The 20,129-nt window shown below is 38.8% G+C and overlaps 1 long non-coding RNA gene across 1 annotated transcript; it reads left to right on the plus strand.

Annotated features, from left to right (window-relative positions):
* The first annotated feature begins 1,673 nt into the window (after positions 1-1,673).
* LOC146370411 (uncharacterized) lies at positions 1,674-15,867 on the plus strand. Its single transcript, XR_014797196.1, has 2 exons — positions 1,674-7,562; positions 12,203-15,867. It is a non-coding gene; the product is annotated as an uncharacterized LOC146370411 (long non-coding RNA).
* Positions 15,868-20,129: the final 4,262 nt, after the last annotated feature.

Consider the following 20,129-nt stretch of genomic DNA (forward strand, 5'->3'; position numbering starts at 1 on the left):
TAGCAACTCTAATTTTGCAGGTGGAGCCAGATCACTGGTGGTAATTGCTTCAAACCGATGCATACTTTTACGAAATTGACCTTTATAAAAACCTTGAGACATATTAATCATCTGTTTAGCCCCCACTTAGGCTATATTCTGTCTTTGTTGAGTCGTATTGATTTATACAGCCGTCTGCAGGGAGGCACCAGACAAAAACTTTTCAAATAAAGTTGAATGACACCATTTGGTCCTGTTCGTCAGAGTGAATAAATAAATAAATAAACTGGTGAGATCATAATAGACTTACTTAGATTTACTTTAAAGGCTTTGCTGTTTTATATATGATTTTTGCACTTCAAATTTCAAGTGAAAACACTTGGCTTCTCTTTGAACGCTTGTCAGAGTCATCAGGGATTTTTCAAGAAGATTTAAATCATGTGCCTATCCAACTCTTTTACAGACATTACCACTTGTACAGGCTTAACTGTATAAAAATTCTTGATCTTTTTAATTGCATAAAATGACAGAATGATAGCATAATAGCATTTTTACTGTAAAGATATACATCAGGAATTAATTATCCTAAGAGGACTTACACTATCTTAAACTGATTGCAACTTGGTATACTGAGTCCCACCCAATACTTCCACCAGTTGCATCATCTAGGACAGGAGTCTCAAACTCCAGTCCTCAAGGGCCGGTGTCCTGAAACTTTTCCATGTGTCCCAGTTGAAGCTCTCCTGAATAAAATTAATAGGTCATTAGCAAGAGTATAGACCTTGACTGCATGCTGAAGTGGCAACCCCTAACCCTACTCAGGTAATTTTAAGTAAATGTAAGTGTTTGGAAAAATGTACTTCTAAAAGTACTTTTATTGCACCATGTTCATTCACTCATGAGCTGCTGTAACATGAATCAAATTGTCACGATCTGAGGAGGCAGACCGTGCGGTGGTGTGTGTGGTGGACCCAGGTGCGAACACACGAGAGTAGACTGGAGTAAACTTAACTGGAAGCGAGCCTTTATTGTGGCTGGTGACAAGGAGTGCAGACAAGGCAGAAACGCAGTGACAAACTAAACTATGACTAAACTGGGAAAGTAAAACTAGGAAAAACTATGAAGACACAGGAAACCATAACTATGAAGACTAAGACTGGCTGTGACAACATGGAGGGTGGGAACACAGACGACGCAACACAGACTACATGAAACACAGAGACTAAATACACATGAGGGATGATCAGGGGAAGTGGCCACACATGGGAGCACAGCTGACACACATGAACCTAACGACAGGAGAGGTGAAACTAAATACACTGACATTGAATACAGACTTTCAGAGTAAAACAGGAAACATGGATATTAGACATGACATGAACTACACATAACCACGCAGACATGACGCATGAACCAGGGAGACTTAGTACAGGGGGAGACAACAAGACTAAACAGCAACCTAGAAATTAACTAGGTGAACTAAGCTAAGGCACAAATAAATACAAAAGATACATAAAACTCAAACACTGGGTCACTCGACCCAGGACCATGACACAAATGGCTGAATTGCCACCTCAGCATGCAGTCAAGTTCTATAGAGTCTTGCTAATGACCCACTAATTTTATTCAGGTGTGTTGCAACAGAGAAACATGGAAAAGTTGCAGGACACCGGCCCACGAGGACTGGAGTTTGAGACCCCTGATCTAGGCCTTCTTCACACCAAGACTAACCAAAGAGGCTCTGCCTTGTCAAGTCCGGGAGCAAAGTCAGAATCTTGGCCATTTCTATGGGACCTGTAACACCACAGGTAATGTTGCCAGTCACATGTAGAGTTCAGAACAAACTGACTTTTAGACAGCAGAGGCAGAAGCAATCAGCTGGATATACAGTATACAGTAATGAGGAGCTGAACTAGTGGTTTTGAATCTGTAAAATATCGATTTAAGCTTACTGAAGAGCTGTTTGCGGTGTCCACAAGTGAGCAGATGGCCACTGCCACTTTCTGCTGCTTAAAGCAGGTTTTTCCTTACAATGCTTTCTAAATAAGGCTGTCTTTATTTAATATTGATTTATTTCCTGTTAGTTTGCTATCATGTTGAAATCACTATGTTCTGATGACGGTATATTGTTAGACAATGGCCATAGGTGTGTGTATTTACATGCACATGCATTGCTTAGACTGGGGATAGTTAAGACTTAATTGATCTTGATGGAGTCAGTGTAACATCCATTATAAAGACAGATCTTAACAAAGACTGATTTAGCAGTTAGGGCCAGGCTTAGTAAAGGCCAAATGGTACCAGACAAGCTAATTTAATGAATTTAGACAATATTGTACATGACCACAAAGATTTCCTGTAGTTCAATTGATTTAAAAACTGAGTGTTTTTTTTATTTAGTCTTTTTGGACCTTCAAGAAGACTTTAATTCTTTTCTGTGTGCACATCTGCATGTGCTGTCTCTAACCAGCTTTTGCATCCTTGTGTTTATCTTGTTTCAATGCTCTTGAAACTTACAGTTTCCCAACACAACATTAACTCTGCAATTGGCCTGTAACTACATTGGTAATTTGCATGACTTGGATAACTGTTTTTGTGTTACACAGCTCATTGGATGTTGTTATTTAGTTTTTTTTGTGGGGGGGGTAGACGCATGTTCTCAAAAGCACAAACTATCCTGCATCCACTGCTCTTCAGTGTATAATTAGATTGAAATTCTGTTCTCTGATCGTTGACAACACATTATCCTCTATGTCAGTCCCAAAGGCACCATTAGGGCGAGTGGCCCTGCTTCATTTGCTTGTCTTTTTTTCCCCTTCGTCTTTAGCTGTGACCCCAAAGCTGTTTGCTAAGCAGAGGAATCGAGAAAGGATTTACTTAGATGAAATGACAGGCTAATAGTGTTTAATGAGCTGTTTTGGCATGATGTCGTCCTCCCGAGCTTGTTTGCAGAGCAAGGCTATCTGACACTGCCCATCTGCAACCTCCAACTGTGTTTATGTGTACTACTAGTATGCTTATATGGCTGTGTGTGTTTGTGTGTGTGTGTGTTACCGTGATCAGACAGAGACAGGCTGACACAACTAATGGAGAGAGATGTACAGTTGGAGGACCTGGCAGCACACAAGAGGCTTTCAGCTCCTTAGTCTTGATTCAGAAACTCAGGAAGAGTAATGGTCTGCGAAGACCCCGGCTATGCTAAAATCACAGACAGGATAAGAGCTCTAAATGTGTTTCCAAGAGGGAAGACATGATTTGAGTGAGATCGTTATTAAGTAAGATGAGAAAAGACCTCCCACGCACCTAGCCAGCAAGACCGTAGAGGTCTCTAAACTTGGAAACGCATATAAGTACATCAGAAAGATTCCCTTTTTAGCTTTTTAGCTTTAGGGGTGATCATTTTTCATAAAGGCACAACTACTGCGCACTTCCATTTGCATTTTCTATTCTAGACTGACATTTGGATGACAAATCACCAACTTGCTGAACACTTGTCATGAGAGAAAATGAATCATGACTTTTTCACTCAGATGACTCGGGTACATGTCCCATGGGTGGAATTCTTAGTGTTTTTGTTTACATTTTTAGTCACGCTTTAGTTAGATTTAAGCAATGAAAGTACATGAGTAAGTTTCAGAAAAGATTATGATTTGGATTAAATTATCTTTCACATCAACTAAATGTCAGGAAGTTCTCCTCGAGTATCTTGGTTAGCAGGGTGACGTATTCTGCACAGATGACACTGCCGCTTCTGTGTGGAGGTGTCATTTCTCTGGTCTTAGTGATATAATGATATTTCTATGTTGTTATAGTTTAAGAGGCAAGACAGAAGCTAGATTTCCATAAAATGTTGTATACTTGATACTCGATCCTATTCTTGTTGCACAAGCTGGTTTCTTTTTACCCTTTTAAGTTTTGACTGAAATGCAATGAAAAGTGATCTCTTCTTGCTCTCCCTGCTTAGCTTTGTTTTAGCAGTAGCGTCACATTTTTAAATTTAAAAAGTTCTGTTACTCTGTAAAGATTGTAGTTTAGCATTTTCAAATGGGTGGATACGACCACTCTTATGTTTGGCAGGGCGTTTCCACTGTGGCATTTCAGGAGTTATAATAACAGGCTTGCTTACCAATTATTCAGTCATGTGTCCTTTTTCATGAAACAAATAATTGCACCTGTCCAAAGCAGTGTGCAATAATTGTCAATTATAGACTTTACCAAAGAAAGCCTTTGTGGATGTAGTTTCTGATCTTTATTTTCTAAAGTGAAAAAGGTTAAATAGTAAATTGAGTGAACAGTAAATGAAACGGAAAGTTTCAGGGTTTATTAGACCGGTTCAGTGGCAAATTTTAATCCTTCAAGTCCACACTGAAAGCATTTTGAAAGAAAATAAAGAGAATCATTGTACCTTTCATTGTATGAGACCATATTACACAAGATATTGCCATTTCAGGGTGATTTAATGCTTAATCCCAACAATAAAAAATATTTTTAGCAAATTGACTGTCTCATTTATAACAATCATGTGGACATTACTTGCAACATTCATCAGCCACCCTGAAAATGACAGCGCTGCAGTTTTATATTAGCTTATCCACTGGGCTAATTCTGTTTGTCGTGCAATTAAGGAAGTCTGGCAAACTTAAATGTTACAAAAAGCTATGCTCCATACCTGAAATTAATTTCCACGACCACGGTGAACTTTGAATTTTAATAAGCTATTATCTCATAATCTGCATTATAGTTAAATGGTATAACTACTACACACGCACACTCACAAAAAGAAAAGCCTAATGAGGTTTGCATGACTTATTGTCGGTCTTGCAGTCAGCTTCATTTATAGCCATGCTAAACTGATTTGGAAAATATTATTAAACCTACTGAACCATCCTTTCTCTAATAATTAGAGAGCAACCTCAACATTTTTATTACTATATATAGATATACATATACACACACATACACACATTGATGCTTTTTCATTCTGCAACCCAAACTAAACCTTTTGAGCCTCTCTCTCATCTCTGTGCTGCTGCATGCCCAGAATGTTAAACTGCTAAAGAATAGAGCCTATTTCTAAGGCTTCCTTCCCCTTCCCTTGTGTTTAAACTGGAAAATCACCATACATCCACCTTTGGCTGATGTTAAACTCTGCGTTGAGCAGCAAAAAGGATAAAGCCCAAACAGCTTTGACATCCAGAGGCGATATTGATATATTTCAGACCTTTCTGCTTTTGAAATACTGCGTGACACTTTACTGCATAAATATTGTTTGTTTTCGCATTTCTCTTTCTCCAAAACAGCCCACCAGACAAAGAGTTTCACTGGTAGTATTGGTGCTGCCGATTTTCACGCCATGGTTGTGCATTTAAGTCTCAACTCTCTGAGAATACCTTAATCTCTGCCACAAGCCGGGGCTGACGAAATAGGTCATATTGTATCGAAACATTAAAATAAAATGTTGTTAATTAACAAAATAATTAAAAATAGAGCATAACGATCATTGTGTGTGTTTTCAGTCACTGAAACTATTCAGGAGGCTGTTTCAGGTCATTAATCTGACCCTGAAGGTTTTTCTTCTTATAGTTGTAAAACTTCAAAGGCTGGAATAGTGATAATGTGAATGTTATGCATGTTATTATAACACCAACATTTTATCTGTCATTTCAGGATTCAGTGGAGTAACCCTGTGTGTGTGCTACACTGTTCATTGTTTTTGCCAGTCAGCTGCATATGTTTGTGCTGGCCCTCCCTTTACTTATAAAGAGACAATAGTGAAGTTGCAGAATGTAGTCCAGAGCTTTCTCTAACAAAGCCAAAAACCAATGTGTGTATGATATTGTGCGCTTCCAAATTTATCATTTTAGCTCAGAGTGAGATTCCCTTCGACTGTTTTGCTGCTTTCATCTGGCCTCTGTTTCAGCGTGTGCACGTCTGCTCTGTACTCCTCAGTGTCATACACACACGAGTAAAATATTTTGAGTTGCCTACAATGGACATGCCAAGTTGCCAACAGTGCAGCAAAACATCTTTTATACCACAACTGGGGTATTGTGCTATCCATTTTGGCTGAAAGCAGTTTTTCTTTTCGACAATTTCCTGCATGCACCTGCACTATTATTAGTTGTGTCTCAGCTGGGACCTCTTGTCAGCTCTCCATCAATCACTTTTCAAAATAATCACCTATAGACAGCTTCTTTAAAACACGATAACAGCTAAATGGATTCTTTAGTCCATCACTGTCCAATGAATGACATATTACACATAGTTGTAGAATGAGGTTAGCTGCACATGAAATAATTCAATTCAGTTTGACTGGATTTATACAGCTCCAAATCACAAGAACAGTCACCTCAACACACTTCATGTTGTAAAGTAAAGAGAGAAAACCCAGCAACCGTGATTAGCAAGCTCTTGGCAACAGTGGGAAGGAAAAACTCCTTTTTAACAGGAATAAACCTCCAACTCAGGGAGGGGCAACCATCTGCTGTAACCGGTGTTTAAAATTTTAAATCTTGCACTTCCGCACAAAATGATAGCCACAGTAAAGAGCAGCGGTCCCCAACCTTTTTTGTGCCACGGACCGGTTTATACCTGACAATATTTTCACGGACCTGCCTTTTAAAGGTGTCGTGGATAAATACAACAAAAGAAGACCCAGGGAAATGGAGTTAATGATAAAACTATTTAAAAAAAAATAACGCTAAAAACCCTGAAAACCATTAATTTCACACCCGAGCCTCAACTCTCGCTGCCTGGTACCAAACGATTCATGGACCGGTCCGGGGCTGTGACCCGGGGATTGGGGACCGCTGGTCTAGAGCCATGCTATAACATTTTTGAAGCTTACTGTTATTACATTATGTGTGCAACAACAAACCTACCCAGATATATTAGATAAGTCTGCAGTTGTTTAATGTATCTCTGCTGCTCTGTCAAAACAGTTGAACTCCACTTTGTGACTGCAGGGGTGGTAAATCCTCATGCGTTAGTACCATGGTATCAGATTACACTCTTGACTTGATGATAGGCCTCTTGTATTCTCTTGCTTTAGTTGAACTAGATTTTGTGTGGTCATGGAGTGTTGATAATTGCGGATAAGGCACAGGTTGGCTGTGTAATTCAAGGGGATGAACATTAATTTACACTGAAAGACACTAGCTGTGATTTGTTCCTCTTATCTATATGGATCTCTGTCTGCATCGTGTGCACTATAACTGGCGCTGCTGCCATCATTATGCTGCTATGGAGACAGGAGGGCGGACAAGGTCTCATCCAAATCCATCAGCAAGTCTGAGTTATTCAGCCCTGCCCTGCTCTGGACAGGCTCAACCGTAGAGTTCATACCAAGGGAGGGGTGTGGGGGCTGCTAAATCATTCTGCATCAAATGGCAGCTTTAGAAAATCAATGCTTCTCCGTTTTTGTTTTTTTTTTCTTTCTGCAGACAGAAGTGCATGGGGTGAGCAGAGGAGGATGTAGAGTGATGGAGGAATACTGTCTGTCTATAAAGAGAGAATATCATCTTCATGTTAATGAAGATGAAAGGGTCATAGAGGCAGGGGCAGCAAGCAGGAGCCAATTAGAGGTAACCAGACTTCATCAGCAGGGGCTACTATATAGAAATGGTATACAACATTATCGCAAAGGGTGGCCATCACATTGAGTAACACGCTTCATAAAGCAAACCTAGTGCACTTACATGAGTGGGGGTCATGCTGAGCTTAGCCTGAACTATGACCTTGAAACACAGGCTGTTGTATGGCTAAAAAAAACCCACCTGGCCTCGTCTAGTAACCAGCTAAATGCATGAAATGGAACCCAGGGAGAGGTTTCCTATTTTCTGACTTCCATTTGTCTATAAAATCCAACAGCAGAAAAAGGATCTCCTGCATAAGGCTGAGACGAGGAGAGATTCCAAAATGTTTTAGTCCCATGTGCAAAATGAAAACTAAAACATTAAACCAAATGATTATTTTTTCTTGTAATTGTTTGTTAAAGGAATTTTCAATAGTAAAGTGTGGGCCATGCCCCCCCCCCCCCGATTAGAATATTAATGTGGTACATGTGGGCCTCGAGATTTGTATTAGTACGTTCCTGAAGAAGCCATCTGTTTCAATTCATGTGGTGTTCATTTATCCCACCGGTTTTTGATCCATCACTATTTTGTTGCTCTATTTGTAGGAATTGTAATTAAGAGAATACCTCATTAGTAGTCGAGAAATTCAGCAGTGAAGCTCAGGTGGTGAAAGAAAAGCTACAGATTGAGAATCAACACCAACAACTGAATCGTCAGAAGAGTAAGAAACTGTTTGGGACAACAAAAATAAGTACTCGCAGAAAGCACTCAAGTGAAAAAAAGGAGCTATTTCTGAGACTTAAAGCATGCTACCAGAAGACATTATACTTGTGTGTTGATTAGAGATGTAATTAAAAGTTTGTGTGAACTAAAGAAGAAATTCCAAAGTGGTCTGCGGCAGTAATAAGTGTTGGGCTGCCTGCATAGCAACAACTTCACTAGCCTCGGCTGTCTCATCCTTGAGGTATAACTGTGTTTTTAAAATTCCTGAATTTTCTTCGTCATCTGAAATACCTCCGCCCCCTATTTCTATTAAACTGACACTAATATTGGGGTGATGCCTCTTTCTCTACCAGAGGCCAGCTGGAGGATAAGGAGTTCAGTGAGCTGTGAAAAGAACCAATTGTGGTTTAGATTTTTTTAAAATTGGTAATAAGTAAAATGGAAAATTCTTCTTCAGCTGTATCGTGATATTTTCAGTTAAATCCCATTGATAAGCGTCGACATTAGACACATTGCTGGTGGCGCAATCACCAGCAGCTCAGGGTTTATTTCCTTACCCACACTATGTGGGAGTTGGTCCCCAGAGTGCCATCCATTTATAAGTGCATTGGTAGAACTTTGATATAGTGTGAGTTAACACAAGAAACCATGAAACATCTGTCAGGAATAGCAGGGCCATGGGAGGGGACAGGCAGTTCCCAAAACAACTGAAATGGATGAGCGCATTTTGTTTTGTAATTGGAGACAGGGTCCTGTCACAGGACAGTGAACTTTTAGAAGAAAAGCATCCCGCTGTCACCTTACGTTTAGGCATCATTATCAGGTGCGCATGAAACAGTTCACCTTGTCGCTCACCTTGCCTGCCATATTATTTGTGCAATTTGCTCTGAAGTCAATCAGTCAATCAAGCTTTGTTTGTACCTTTCACAAAGACCTTTCACAGAGGTTAGTGCGGTTCAAAGTGCTTCACAGGCATAACAAGAAGAAAAAAGAGAAATCATATGCAACAACAAAAAAAAACTTTAAATGACAAAAAAAAACAACCCAAAATATTAAAATAAAATAAAAAATCATAAAAACTTACCAATAATAACAACTAGTATGTTATAGTGTATTATTTTCTGACATTTAGAAAAAATAACATATATAAGTAATGTGTGTGCTGAACTAAATAACATTTTTAAATAAATAAACACATAAAGATATATAATTTATGCATGTGTCTGTTTATTTTGTAAAAGTGGATTGATGGTAAATCAAAGTCAAATCACAGCATGAAAATATTTTAAAATTGTTCACAAAGCTTGGACCCTGAGAAGGGAAGCTGCTGTATTTGTCTGATTTAAATACACTGAAATAACAAAACTGCAAAATAAATCACAGCAAAATGTAATATTTGCTTAAGACAGACCTAACGATTCAACGATTTCATTTCTTATGCCGCAAAATGCGCCATCCATCCCACCATTAACAGTGGAAGTTTCCAGAACAGTGCTGAACAGTGCAATTTTGTGCTGGGTTGATGTCTTCCAAAAAGAGGAGACAAGACAGATGAAGCCCAACTAAAGCCCAACAACCTTTCCAACATTACCTCTTCTCTCAGCCCCTTTGTGTTATTAGTATCACATCGCTCACCTTGTCTGCCATGGCTCAGAAGTAGATTTATATCCTTGGTTTGGCGCTCAGGCCTTCTCAGGTGAGTGGAGGTGGAGACTGTAGTCTTAGTAGTAAGGAAGAGAAATAATGGACCCGAAATGGTTTTCTGCATCAGATCATGAGTGATGGCACTTCCTCAGTGGTGAGACAGGTCTCTGTAGTGGCTTTCATACTAACATGCTTTTCTTTTTTTTTCTCTCTCTTTCTTTGTAAGTTGAAACCTAAGAAAAGTTGAAGACTTAAACAACAAAACTATCATTCTAAATTTATTTTGTGATCTACAGGGGTGCTTCTGTGCAGATCTGTTTAACTGCTTCTTTTAAAAGATGCCAGCTGATCGCTGAGAAACTGAAATGTACAGTGTTTCTGTGCATATTGTCATAAATACAGAAGTAAACAGACATCTTCTGTGCCTTCTGTCCCCCATGGGAGTCATGCACGCTTCATTTTAACAGACGAACCAGATGGATGAACAGTTTTTTTTTGTTTTTTCAGCAAGTACTGAATTTTAAAAATGGAAAATATCACAGTGTCTGAAAAGTCAAACTAATGCTACTGTCAGTGTCCCAGTCTGATACCCATATGGAAAATATATATATAAATCTTATAAAGTTTGTATCTGTCTTGTGTGAAACTTGTATGAAAAACATACAAGAGTGAAAACAGATATAAGATCCCTTGAAAAATTATATAAATGAAACTTGTATGTTTTGGATACTTACTAAAACAATATATGAAAGTGGCCACTTTCATGAGTAAATCATATAAGCCTTATATGATTCACTATATGAAGTAGGCCACATCTGATGCAAGTCTTTTATACGTTTTTTCCATTTCTTTTCCATATGGGTACTTACGCAGTTTTTTTTTTTTTTTTAAGTAAGTTGTCATATTCATGCTTTAGTTGTAAAATAATCTGTGATTAAACAGTATAACAAATGTGTTAACTTTAGCTACAAAAGAGTTGATTTGTGTAAAAAAACAAAACAAAAAAAAGCCAACAAAAAAACTAAGTGATTATCATTTTCATCAGGATCAGTTTGTTTCCAGACTGATTCTTTAGACAACTGCAAATGTGAATCCTCTGCAGTAGAGATTTAAGTGTATGTTACAAAAGTATTCATGGTGTTCTTCGTGGTATTTTGCTTTCATATACTGAAAGCAAAATACCAGTTATTATAAGCAACAGATCCTTACACACTAAAAGTACTTATAATCGAACAGTACAGAATCTGAATATAATACGGTGCAAAAATAATCTCTCAATCACTGAAAGAAATATTAAAGCAGCTGCACTAAATATTAGATCTCTATCAGGGAAGTCTCTCCTAATCAATGATTACATCATTTCACATGATATACATGTTCTCTTTCTTTCAGAAACTTGGTTAGATGGAAATTCAGAACAAGCTGTATTAATAGAGACTTGCCCAACTGATTATCACTTCATTAGTGAGACCACAAAAAACAAAAGAGGTGGTGGTCTTGCTGTAATCTTTCACCAATCACTAAACTTTAAAAGGGTATCGCTAGGTGAGTTCAGCACCTTTGAATATTTAGCTACTGAAATAAATGAACCAAACAAAGTTTTATTTCTAAACATATATAGACCACCAAAATCTAATACAAACGTTTTTAATGATTTCTTTTTTTTTTTTTTTTTTTTTTTTTTTTTTTGTGTCCCGTTTGGATCTTTAGCCATCAGAATTGTTGTCTTAAAGCCAAGAAAGATGCCAAGCGGATTTATTTTACCAAGTGGATCATCATGGCCTTGCCATATTGGTCCATTTGATTGACCTTTATTATAATTATGTATTTATTTTATTTTCGGTTGCTACAAACGGGACAGACGTGACTGGGGGATAGGACAGGGAGAAAGAATGAAAGAAAGAGAGGGAGAGAAAGAAAACCAAAGGGGAGAAGAGACGGTGAGAAGGGGGGGAAGAAAGGAAAAAACAAACAAACAAACAAACAAAACGCCTGGATCACCTGTATGGAGAAAAAAAACAGAAGAGAAAGCAAACAACAAAGAGCAACATAATAAAAACAGCACCATCACAATAAACTAGCTAGCAGTAGATAACAGTAGATACTAAATAATAAACGATATTGTGCAGCACGCAAGATAGACAGCGCACAATGTGCTTTGAGGCAGCAGCCAAGAAAGGTGTAGTCCGCGTCTGTGAACACCCGTGTGTACACCTGTGTGCATACCTGTGTGGATCAGCATGCTTGTATTCCAAAGGTTTCTCCATGTAACGATCTGCTAGGGAGTGTGGGGAGCCATAGCCCCGTCCACCAGGGTATGAAGCAGGTATGGAGGAGATCCAGGCCCCAGATATCCAGAGGCCCCAGAGTACAAGGACCCGAGGAGGACCACCAAAGGGGGGGGGAACCGTGCCACCCTCCTGGGAAGAGCTGAGTAGAGCCCCAAACGAGAGGTCACCCCGCAGCTACGGAGCAGAGGCCAGAGGGGGTTGCAGTGGCGTGCCCGCGGGCTCTGCCGGCAGCCAGCTGTGCCAGAGAGGACCGAGCTTCAGGCCCAGAGGCCAGAGGCCTGAGGGCATCCCACCCCCCGGAAGGAGCCCAGCCGGACCACAGGCGCCCGGCCCCGCCAATCGGCCACCAGGAGTGAGCCGGTACATGCATGAGCGCCCAGCCCCAGATGACAAGGACCACCAACACACCAACGTCTAAGGGCATCAGCCACCGGCAGGGAGTGTGGTGAGGGGAGATAGGCCTCCGTACTTTAGAGGGCCTGAGATGTACCCAGAGAGGTTGAGTCTAAGACCCAACCTGACATATAGACACAGACAAACAGGCACACGCGGACACAGACGTGCATTCCCACCCCCATATGCACAACCAAATATGATTTTAATGATTTCAATGACCTTTGCTCTGCAATATGTCTAGACTATGACCAGATAGCAATTGTGGGAGATTTTAACATTCATACTGACAAGCCTCAAAATAGCGGAACAAAAGCATTAAATTATGTCCTCCATAACTTTGATCTAATCCAGCACATTAGTGAGCCAACGCATAATCGAGGACACACTCTGGACCTACTTATTAGCAAAGATCTAAATATCTCTAACATTGCCGTTACTGATATTGCATTATCTGATCATTTCTGCATTTCATTTGATAGCAACATCTTAGCCAATATACCTAATCAGAGTAAGATCACTGTTAAAAACACTTCCTTAAAGAAAACTCAGCTGAATATTTTAAACTGATGTACACTTCCACCTTGTTTAAATCACCAACATCCACCAACACACATTCAGTAAACAAACTGACAGATGATTTTCTATTCAAAATCTTAGACATGATGGATAACATTGCACCATTCAAGGTTAAAACTGTCTCTAGTAAAAAGAAGTCTCTGTGGAGAAGTGATCCACTGGTATGTAATGAAAAAAGAGAGTGCCGGCGTGCTGAGAGAAAATGGCGGAAAACTCGACTCCAGGTTCACTGCGAGATATATAAAGAGAGGCTGAATAAGTATCAACTAGCCCTGAAGGATGCAAGGGAGTCATTTTTCTCTGAGATTATTCATAGAAACAACAATAATGCTAGGACATTATTTGCTACAGTGGAGAGATTAACTACTCCTCCAGTGGCAATAGCCCCTGAACTAAGCTCCACCAGGGCCTGCAATGAATTTGCCAGCTTCTTTATTGAAAAGATCTTGAAAATCAGAAGATCGATTGGCACATTAGTTTCAACCCCCAATACCGATGTTAAGCCCAATTAGCACTTATGCAGAGAAAATGACTCACTTTCAAACAATAAATTAATCAAGCCTCGATAAAATTATTGAGAATCTAAGCTCTGTCACCTGCTGCTTGGATATTACAGACAGGTTTTCTTAAAAAGGTCCTTAGAAATCACATGCGGGGTCCCCCAGGGTTCCATCCTAGGGCCCCTCTTATTTAGCATTTACATGCTCCCGTTAAGCCAGATTATAACCATCAATACTTACAAATGTTCGCTATCATCAATCTTTATATTACAAAAAAGGGCCATAAGGATAATCCATAAAACTGGTTACAGAGATCATACAAATCCACTATTCTTAAAATCAAAAATTCTAAAATTCACAGATCTGGTTCATTTTCTCACTGCACAAATTATATATAAAGCAATAAATAACCTGCTTCCTGACAATATTCTAAAAATGTTTTCTAAAAAGGAACGGGGATACAATTTGAGGGGGGAATTAAATTTAAAACATCCTCGTATCCGTACAACATTAAAAAGTTTTTGCATCTCTGTGTGTGGAGTGAAGCTGTGGAACAGACTAAGTAAAGATATGAAGCAATGTCCGAGCATGGCGCAGTTTAAAAAGCGGTTTAAGGATATGGTTTTTACAGGGTACAGGGAAAAGGTAGAGATTTGATAGGGTGTTCTTGTCTAATATTTTCATGTGTGTGCGGGTGCATGGGTATGTTGGTATGGGTATATATATATTTGTAGATTGTGTATCCTTTGAGGTGTTAATGGGGTTATTGAAAATGTGTATATGTGCGTATGTGTATATACGTATGTATGGATAGATAGAAACATATATGTATATATATATAAAAAAAAAAGAATAATAATAAAAAAAAATACACATGACATATAATGAAATTGCAAGGAGGTATTTCTGTAGTCTATTGATTACTAGATAGTGGAAAAGGGGTGGGATTAAATAAGCTTATGCTTCTTCCTGCTCCTTTTTGAACATGAAAGTTATTTGGAGTTGTGGTTGCTCGTTTTCCTTTTGTTTTGCTTTGTTCATTTGTCTCTTTTAATTCTATGTTGTTGTACTTTTTCAACATGTTCAAAATAAAGATTCAATCAATCAATCAAATCAATAATATTAACTACCACAATTATGACGATACTCAACTTTATATCTCAGTGTCACCAGGTGATATTGAACCTATCCAAACTCTTAATAAATGCATTGAGCAAATTAATAATTGGATGTCTCATAATTTCCTTCAACGGAACAATAACAAAACTGAAGTACTTATCTTTGGACCCAAAAAAGATCTATTAAATATCAGTAATCAGCTCAAACTGGTCCAACTAGAAACTACCGATCAGGCCAGAAATTTAGGTGTAATAATGGACTCAGACCTGAACCTCCAGGGCCACATAAACGTTATGACAAAGTCAGCCTTCTATCACCTGAGGAACATTTCTAAGATTAAAGGACTGATGACACAAGGAGACCTTGTGAAACTCATCCATGCATGTATCTCTAGCCGCCTTGATTACTGTAACAGTATCTTCACGGGTTTACCCAAAAAATCAATTAGACAACTGCAGCTGATTCAGAACGCTGCTGCTCGTGTTCTCACTAGAACCAAGAAAATAGAGCACATTACTCCAGTTCTAAAGTCATTACACTGGCTCCCTGTAGCTCAGAGAATAGACTTTAAAGTGCTTTTATTAGTTTATAATTGTTGTTTATAATTTGAATGGGTTAGCACCAGAGTACATTAGGGATCTGCTATCATGGTACAAACCATCTAGATCAGTCAGGTCCTCCAGCTCTCGTCCCTAGAACCAGAACTAAACATGGAGAAGCAGCTTTTAGTTTCTATGCTGCTCACATCTGGAACACACTATCGGGAGAATGCAAAGCTGCAGAGACACTGAACTCTTTTAAGTCTAAAGTTAAAACTTACTTATTTACACTTGCTTATGACTAACTGATCCTATTATGGCTCTCTACCTGTTTGTTTTAATTTTTCATATAAATTATTGTCTTGATTATTGTTTTATTGTAAATGCTTTCTTGTAAATGTTTTCTTGTATTTTACTTTTATAGTGTTTTATGTTTTATTTTTTGTGTTTTATTTTAATCATGTAAAGCACCTTGAATTGCTTTTTGCTGAAAGTGTGCTATACAAATAAAATTGCCTTGCCTTGCCTTGCCTTCTTGTCCAGTCACCTGCCTAACAGCCCATTCCAGCACTTGACTGTACTTACCTCAACAAGATTAGTTTGTTTTGTCTCTAAATTTTGTAGTAAATTAGCAGCAATGTGTAAACTTCAGTGAAGCTCTCAAGCGGCTTAATAACAAAAGTGAGTGGACCGCTGAGTGCTGTAAGCATATGGGCGACTGTTTTACAGCAGGCTTTTTGGGCTCTGCAACACAGAAATTGCTGTAGGTGACCTATCTGAACTAAGTCTCAAAGGCCATTATTGGACAGTAAGAGAGATACCTAACAAGCATGTGGTTACAGCAAAAACGAAGGTCCCCCCTGGTGTGAGGTGCAGACAAAGTGTCAGTTCGGGTCACAATCTGTCTTTTTATAAATATATCTGGACACAAACTTGCAACTTTCATGTAGCAGAATTTTAAAATATGAAAAAAAAAAAAAACATTCTCAAGTGGTGATATTGAACAAGCCTTTAAAAATAGAGTTGGACATTGGCTGTTTCCAGCTATAAATCATACACTGATGAGCCAAAACATAATGACCTCAGCTGCTTAATATTTGATGGCAAAACAACTCCAAATTACTGAGGCATGGGCTCTACAACACCTCTTAAGGTGCCCTGATTGATCTGGCATGAAGATGTTTGCAGCAGTTCCTTTAAGTTCAGTAGTGCATAAAACCTTACAACATGTCTCCCTGGATGACTATAAGGAGGACTCACCAGTGCTGCCATTTTTGGAGATGCACTGACCCAGTCTTCAGTCGAGAACAAATAGCTGTTGTCAAAGTTGCACAGGTCTGTTAGTTACACATTTTCCCACCTGTTTTCAACATAACTTTGAAAACTCCAAATCTAAAATATCCCCAAACTTTGAATGCTCGATTGTTACAAAACAATTAGTGTCATTGAAGACCTGACAGCAGGGATGGACTGGCCATCTGGAGTAATAAGATTTCCTCTCTATTGTTTAAAGCAATCCCCTCTCATCTAATAACACTCACTGTTTTAATCATCATTTTCAATAGTGGAGTATTTATATCAGATATGTGAGGTGAACAAATGAGAGATGTGATTAAAATGTCCAATTCTGCAGTAGACATGGTGCTAACCCTCAGTTTCTTTGTTGGGAATAGCACTATTTAGTGAAGTAATAACATTTATAAGTAGGCACATTTATATTAGAGAATTGAATGAAAAGCTATAGCTTAACCACATACATTGTATTTGACTAGACGTCCTGAAATAACTCTAATGCTTGGTGTTTAGGCAAACGTTAATGGATTGTTAAAAAAAAATCCTCTCCTTTCTGTTTCTGCTCTTTTCTCTTTAATGATAGCTTGGCTTTGCACATGGAGCCTCTAATTGCATTGAACAGTAATGACGGTAGCCACTTACGAAACCCTCTGCTAAAGTTCAAGTAGCCTGAGACTTTTTCTAGTCCCAACAACCCTGACAGAGTGAAACATCTTTTCTCTCGGCTACAGCTGTGTTTTGATCTTGCAAACAGCAAAGTGTGTCAAAGAATCAGCCGGGCTGATTGTACAAATTAAATAAATAAATAAATCAAATAATTTAACATCAGAAATTCAAGACTTGTTAGCTTAAAAAACCCAAACCAAACAAAACCCAGAATGTTTCTTTCTATAATTTAAAGTAAATGAGGTGAACCAATAGGACAGTTTAATTTGGGGTGTTATATGCTATCATTTTCTGCAAAGCAAATTTACCTACGGGTGTAAAATAAAGTAACCTTGAACCTTGTTATATTACACATGTTTACAGAGCTGCTTACATAGATTAGCTTATATGTGAACAGTGCATTTATCTACATTTTGATGCAAATTTGACAGCAGATATCACACATAGAATAACAAAAACTTGATTGAGCTGATGTTAAAGTTTCCCATAAGTTCCAGCTTCGGCGCTCCAAAAAAAGCAAGCAACAGAATTTGCTAAAATATTCTCTCTGCAGTCATTATTATGAGAACATTATTACAGCCAAATTCACCCCAAACCTTAACCTCTGTCACTTTGACATGTGTTTACACAAGTCAAATGTGAGGAAGTGGGCCAGGAACCCGCCTGTCAACATGCACCTCCCGTGATTAAAGCCTTATTTACAGTCATCTCCCACAGCTCTTGATTGATGGTAGCCATCTCATTAACGACAAAGCAGTCCAAGGCCTCCTAACATGTCCAATAGACACATTTTCCCTCACTCAGGCAGTTGCACTGCAATTAGAAGTCCCCTAGAAGCCAACTGTACTCCAGAAAAAGAGAAATGGCTAGCTCTTTTGCAGCTTTGATATTGTTTCAGAGGGCAGCAAAGAAAATGTAAAGAAGCGAGTGGGAATGAGGCATAGAATTGAGGTTGGAAATAAGGTGGTGGTATCATGTGAATGATTTATTAATGTAGCTGGACACTTAATAATTACTTAACACACACACACATAGATCACCTTTACAGTATTTCTGTCAGGCAAAGGCGCAAGAATGGAAATGATATGTGATTGATGCCAGGAAGCATAGGCACAGCCCAGGGGGAAAGCAGTGCAAGGTCTTACTTATAAAAACATCAATCAAGGAGCATGGTCTGTGAAGCCATGGGCTGTGAAACACCAGAGGTCCCCCACCCCCACTCTTCACACTGTGAACAAGACTTGCCTCAAAGGGAAGTAGGATTCCTTTGCTCGGTTAATGAAGACATTGACGCCATGCGTGGCTGCTACATAGAAAGGAAACATATCACAGTGAGGATGACTGCAGTGTTGCACGTTGCACAAACCACAACTCAGTGTTGACGGTTTACCGCCCCTCCAAGGAAACACACACCACGCCATGAAATGGGCCGTATTATAGCCACAGTGCTATTTCTAAAATTGAAGATTAATGCTAGTATATGACAAAACATGTGCAAGCTGAAATAAAGTAATAATGTAGTGTCCATTGGTGTCCTCACTTCTTCTCCTCCGCTGCACCAAAACACACTTTATCACAAACGTAGGAGGGGTGACAGTTCATTATGTTGTTTTCAAATAGGACCAGATTACAGTAAACCAACCTGCTATGGAAACCTGAACCCCACTGCAGGGATAAGATTAAATTTTATTCAGGTAGCATATATGCATAGTTAATTTACAAAAGGCAGGTCCACAAGGTAATTACTTTAAAAAGCTTTTAATGTTCAACTCTTAGATATGGGGAAGTGAAAGGGCATCTTTATGGCTCTGTTGTCAATTCTTTTAGCTATAAATACAAAAAAACCATCCTCATTGTTGTGTAGAAGTGGGAGGTTTTTTAACACTAGCAAAGAGGGATGTTATAAAATGCATCAATAGATTGTCTCAAGTCAGATATAATGCGAAGATATGAAGTTGTTGAAGAAACAAACAGCCTTTGTTGCATCACTGTTACCAACTTATAAAGGCCTTAAACCTTACTGGCAAATCTATTTTACACAAGTATTTCAGAATACTTTACTGTACTTCATAATCCAGTCAGGTATCTTTTCCCACTGTGTAGACACCTCAGGTTTTAAGAGACCTTAACAAACTGTACATAAAATATTAATTTGTTTTTGAAGATACTGGATTTTGTGCTGCAGCCTAGCTAAAAGAACTGAGGGGAGCTCATTTCATTAAGTTTCTTCCACGATATGGAAAAGGTCATGTCTGGACAAAAACACGAGCACTCGGAGAGCACAACCCCCTAAAACTTTGATGTTTTATGCTGATGTCAGCATTGCAATATGTTAATCTTTTTGTGTAAAAATACAATTTTAAAGAGAGAGAAAAAAGAGAGTGACAAAAACATATTAATGTCACTGTTGTAACCATAACTGTTTATCTTCTGTTTCTCTCTTTTCCCCTTTGTCTTCTGTACTTCCCAGTTTTTACATATGGATAACTTTCATTATGCTGGCTTGACTTGTCGCTGCCTTCATTTGTGTCTCTTCGTCACACTTGAGAACCTACCAGCCAAGTTATGAGAAAGATATGGAATGGTGTGAATATGCAACCTTAAGAGCAAGCACTTTGAAAATAAACTGTCTTACATAGGGGGCTATGGCATATATAGTTCATGTCACTTGATAAAGCACCTCTGTAGGATACACCTGTGCTTTCTCAAGCTCTGCTAGTCCAGAAGCCTCCTCTGTCCTCGACTTCATCAAGGTGGATTTTCTGCTACAGTCACACTCTGGAAAACAGAGATTAGAGGCTGCAGGGATCCGGTCTGCAACCGCTTGCT

This window comes from Perissodus microlepis, chromosome 16 (genome assembly GCF_051167445.1).
Source record: "Perissodus microlepis isolate ML-2025 ecotype Zambia chromosome 16, ASM5116744v1, whole genome shotgun sequence".
NCBI lineage: Eukaryota > Metazoa > Chordata > Actinopteri > Cichliformes > Cichlidae > Perissodus > Perissodus microlepis.